The sequence below is a fragment of the Octodon degus genome, unplaced genomic scaffold (assembly GCF_000260255.1).
Source record: "Octodon degus isolate 3935 unplaced genomic scaffold, OctDeg1.0 scaffold00013, whole genome shotgun sequence".
NCBI classification, from domain to species: domain Eukaryota; kingdom Metazoa; phylum Chordata; class Mammalia; order Rodentia; family Octodontidae; genus Octodon; species Octodon degus.
The window spans coordinates 21,771,876-21,776,272 of record NW_004524589.1 but is presented as its reverse complement, the minus strand read 5'-3'; the positions used below and the strand labels follow the sequence as shown (position 1 = coordinate 21,776,272).

The following is a 4,397-nucleotide window of genomic DNA, read 5'->3' as shown; positions in this document are numbered from 1 at the left end:
AATGAGAACATCTAGATGTTTCAGAAAAAAAGAATTTTCTTTGGAGGAGGCCCGATAGTACTACTTGAATAATTTTAATAGATAGTATGGCTAATGTTTGTTTGAGCACAAAGTAAATGACAGGAAAAAGAGGCGCCAGCTCTATGAGTAGTCTTTGTTGCAGAACCTCCTCACCACTGGATGAAATGTGGCAGTCGGGTCTTGGCCAGAGCATTTTTATTTCTTATTTTTTGGCAGAACCGGGGATTGAACTCAGATCCTTGCATTTGCCAGTCAAGCACTTATCCTACTGAGCCATCTCCCCGGCCCCAGCCAGAGCATTTTTAATCTTGGCTGTGATTCTCATCTGCTCTCATGGACTGAGAACTCAAAACATGGTGAAAACACGAATGCATTGATTGATGCAAACATATTGCTTCTTTAAAAGAATGGTAATATACATGTGCATGTATTTCTATGCTGTATGTCAGTAGAATGCTTCAGAAATAGATATAATTACAAAAAATTTGAATTATATAGGTATGGTTAGAAAATTATACATGGATATATATCAGTGTGTATACATGCTTGTGGGTATGTTTGTACTATAGATTTCCAAGAGTGCAAATGCTGGCTGAGAGATGTAGAGGGGTTTACTAGAATGGAATACAATTATGAACTCATCGGTTAAATGCTCATTTCTCTCTTTATCCTGCATGCCACACCAACAATATTTTTCGGCAATTATCTAGCACTTCAGGGGACATAAAGAGGTATGCAATTTGACTCTTCCCTTCAAAAAATAGTCATTTACATAAGGATTATAAATACTTTCTATGAAAAAGTTAAATAAAAATTAAATATTTTAAATGTAATAACACTGAACATATAGTTGAAATGTAGAGATGTGAAAACATGGTTGTGGGACCAAAGAAGTCTCTTCATGGATATCAAAACTATGGAGGTGAAAACTTACAGATCAACTCTAAAAGATTATCTAGAAAAATCTAGAATCAATTAAAGAGAATATCTTTCATAAAGAATTGAAGCACTACCAATGGTTGAGAGGCCAGACCCTACAAAAGCCAGTAAAATGAAAATCACACTTGATACCATTTATTAAATCATTTGTCCATTCTAAAAGAGATTACCAAAATGTTAAAGACCTGAGTCCAATTCAATCAGTCTCAGGGGTATTAGGATCAGAAACCAGAGTCAGGGATTACAAGAAAGCATGACCTGGTATACACGCAAGGCTTCCACTTGTGTTCCTCCTGAAGGTCAATACCCTTGAGGTAAAAGTGACTCATCCTTAAGTCTGCTATGAAAAATACCATAGACTGCATAATTTGTAAATAAAAGACATTTATAATTTTTCATGGTCTGGAGACAGTGAAGTCCAAGGTGAAATTCACTGTCCAGTGAGGGCTCTTGCCTGGTTCGTAGATGGCTGCCCTTATATTAGGTCCTCACATAGCAGTAAAAATAAGGATCTCTCAGAGGCCTATTTAATCTTTTGTCTGCAGAATAGGTGACAAAATTTTTCGCATTCTATTGGTTATTTCTTCACTCTGCTGGTAGTTTTCTTTGCCATACAGTATCTTTTTCATTTGATTTTGATCCCATTTGTTGATTCCTGTGCCATTAGTGTTCTATGGCTTCAAGAGTTTTACCCATATTATCTTCTAGTAGGTTAAGAATTTCTGTTTTAACATTAGATCTTTGACCCATTTTGATTTTAGTTTAGTAGTCGATAAAACGTATGAATCTGAATTCAATCTTTTTCCATGTGCATAGCCAATTTTCTCAGCACAATTTATTCAAAAGGTTATTTTTCCTCCAGGTTGTGTTTTCAAAGGTACCTTTTTTATATAAGGGTACCAATTCTTTGCATAAAGGGTCGATCATCATAATTTAATTGCTTTCGAAGTCCTTGCCTGCTAATACAATTGCTTTGGTAGATAGAGTTTCAATATACAAATGTTTGAGGGACAAAATTATTCTGACCAGAGCAGTGACCTCTGACAAAAAGAAGCCCACAGTCTTGTTTTAATGCAGTTTGCTTTGAACCAGATCAATTGTATGACAACAACAGCTTGCCAGAAAGGTCATCTAGAAAGTCAAATAAAATCCTGACTTTCAATCAAATTATCATGAACAGGAGGAAATGACATTACATAATTGAAAACTATGGAAAATAGTCACGGATTCACACAACAGGCAGACACTGACATTAATGAGGAAGGACTTTAAGATAACTCTATTTATTACATTTTGCTAGGGTGTGGGTGTGCGCTTTCCTGCACTGTGACTAGTTTTTGTTATTCACCTTTTCTTTTCAATTCACTTGAGTTTATTTCTTTTCTTTTAGGTGCTTTTTTCTCTATTTTAAGCTGCACTCCTTGTCACCTTTTGTGTGCATACTGAAACTGTGGAAAACACACATAAAGACTGCCTTTCTTAAACCTGCCAGTTGGTCTCACCTCTTGCCCCGTTTCTTTATTGCCTGGTGCTCTCAGATGATCCTTCACTCTAAATCTCTTGTTTCCCTTTTTCCTCATTTGAAGTATAGAATTGTCAGTGACCTACGGGAAGATGTGTGACTCAGTCATTTGACTTGAAAATTATCTAATTTTTCTGCTGTTTCAAAATTTCGTTTAAGTGGAAATTACAAGTCCTAAACACTTTTCATCAAAGTATTAAGTTCATGTTTTTTGGTAATCTTATTTGGACACTGAACCTCAGTCATCTAATATATTTGGAAATCAGAGTAAATGCTCTTCTGTGATCTTCGGTCTAGGAAAACTTCCCTGCTCTTCTGAATCCTATTTAGTTCAGCCAGGTAGAGCTCCTATCTAGGATGTAAGGCATTTGCTAGTAAGGAGTCACAACTATCCCCTCAAAGCATCATGTGTTTGTATAAGAATTATAAATAACTGGCTTATTTTTCAACATCTTAATCTTCAGAGAATTTCTCATTTAGCTATCTACTGGTATGATAAGGGAAAAAGGCAAAAGCACCTATGTAAAAGCAAATATATGCTTGACACTATTTTTCTGTTGTGCTTTTCTTTTTGTGTGATATAGACAGTGCCCAATCCCCTTTGCTGGGTTCTCAGCACTCTTGTGATGAAGCCAATAAAGACTTTTATTGCTATAGAAAGTTTTATGGCTAAAAAATTCATGGATGAAATAGCTCAGCAGATTAAAGCACCTGCAAGCAGGCGCAGGAGCCAGGGTTGGATCCCCAGGTCTGCTGTGGCGGCCCCACCCCCTGGGGCATGCTGAGATAGTAATTGAGCCTGGGCTGGTGGTGCATGCCTGTAATCCCAGCTCTTGGGAGGCTGTAAACAGGTGGATCACTATGAGTCTGATCTAGTAGTGAGACCCTGAACACCCCATAGACCCTTTCCTAAAAACAAAACAAAACAAAACAAAACAAAACAAAACAAAACAAAACAAAACTCATGGATGATTCAAAGTTGGGCCTGGTAGGATCTTTTTTTACAGACACAGTAATTTTCCATTGCATGTGAGTGAGTGCATACTTGCATGGCTGTGCACACACACACAGAGCACTACAGTGGGGAGAGGTAACAGTGAGTTTCTCTTAATTATGATTGGATCTTAAAGTTCCCTAAGAGTTCATGTGTTGTAAGCTTGGTCCCCGCTGATGGTGTTGGCAGGTGGGGGAAATTCTTGCAGTGGAACCTAACTGGAGGAGGAAACTAGTGGAGCTGTATCTTGTCCACACCCTGGCATCCCCTAATGCCCCTTTCTTTCCTGGACACTAGGAGATGAGCAGCTTTCTTTTGCCACATGCTCCTGCCACAGAAGACTGCCTTACTATAGGCCCCGAAGTCCTGGGGCTGAGCAAGCGTGGACTGAAGTCTTTCCTTCAATTGTTTTTCTCAGGTATTTGGTCACAGTTGTGGAAAGCTGACCAACACAGGGCTGAATGCTGTAGTTATCTGTGGTCACATGTTACCTTCTGTTCTTTGGAGGTGATCATAAAATACAGCTGGAGAACACATGACAAACCTATGCATGTGAGGAGATGGGAATGTTAATGTGTTCCACTGTGGTAATCATTCACTATGTGTATATAGAAGTATCATGCTGAGTATCTTAAATATATAGAGTATTGGCTTAAAATGTTACAAACATGTAAAAATTCCACATATAAATATCCAAGAGTGTGGGGGAGAGAAACATTTGGTCTTTGGGTCCCTGCTTTCTTAGTATGTCAGGTTGCCTTTTGCTTTCTGTCACTAGGGCTGGGTAGCTTGGATGATTAAAATGACCTGAAATGAAGACCTACACAGAAAGCAGAGTTTCCTCCCATTTGAACAGAAATGTAGGTTTGAGCAGAAATAGCTACATAGAGAGTAGGAAACTAAAGTCTTTTCTATGATCCT

General features: G+C 38.1%; 1 pseudogene; it reads left to right on the top strand.

Moving 5' to 3' along the window:
* Window positions 1-2,595, top strand: part of LOC101585388 — a 95,478-nt pseudogene extending 92,883 nt beyond the window's left edge.
* The last annotated feature ends 1,802 nt before the right edge of the window (window positions 2,596-4,397 follow it).